This window comes from Pygoscelis adeliae, unplaced genomic scaffold, assembly GCF_000699105.1.
Source record: "Pygoscelis adeliae isolate BGI_AS28 unplaced genomic scaffold, ASM69910v1 Scaffold114, whole genome shotgun sequence".
NCBI classification, from domain to species: domain Eukaryota; kingdom Metazoa; phylum Chordata; class Aves; order Sphenisciformes; family Spheniscidae; genus Pygoscelis; species Pygoscelis adeliae.
In genome coordinates, this window is record NW_008824587.1 from 3,165,301 (window position 1) to 3,166,025 (window position 725).

Below are 725 nucleotides of genomic sequence, written 5' to 3' on the forward strand. Positions count from 1 at the left end.
AGCAGGGGTCTTGCTCATAGGCATATCAGTTTGCTGCAACATTCTAAAAGCTGCTTTTGTCAAACCACAGAGGCAACCAGACAGTGCTGTCCGGGGTCTTGGCATCTCAAGCCTTTCACAGGGGAAGAAAAACCAGCGTGGTCCTTGCTGATGGGTTTTTCTGTTAACCATTTCCTTGACCTACCGTTAAAGCCCAGCGAAGGACAAGCACATCTTCTGAGGTTCGCTGGGCTAAGTACGAGCTGTAGGGTCTGAACCAGGTTGTTGCGCCTGGGGCAGTTCTCCGTGAGCGAGAAGGGTTGAACACCCTTCCCACCGCGGCACTTGCTCAACAGGACGCTGCAAAGCCGCCGGCTTCAAACCCGCCAGTCGAAGGCCATCCCAGGACCAGCTTCTGGCTTTTGGCACCCGGGAGGCTAAAGGCCATGGTCCTCTCTACTGTAACAAGCGGACGAATCATGGAAAGTCTCAGCTTTGCATGAACATAAAGCACAGGGCCAGTGATGGAAGAAGCAGGACCACCGAGAGGAGAGGACTTCAGAGAAATGCCTCTGTTGCAGAGGAAGAGGATGATGTTGATGGGCGAGGAGGAAGCAACAGAGAGAGAGTCGGGGTCGGGGGGAGGAAGAAGACTGAGTGACAGATGGGAAGAGAGATGAATGGGAGAAGAAAGAGCAGAGGAGAAAGAGAAATAGGAAGAGAAACAAGGAAAGGAGGGGAGGGAA

The 725-nt window shown here is 53.1% G+C and overlaps 1 protein-coding gene across 1 annotated transcript in view; it reads right to left on the reverse strand.

Moving 5' to 3' along the window:
• NTNG2 (netrin G2) overlaps positions 1-725 on the reverse strand; it is a 47,714-nt gene that overhangs the window by 13,221 nt on the left and 33,768 nt on the right. The window lies entirely within an intron of this gene.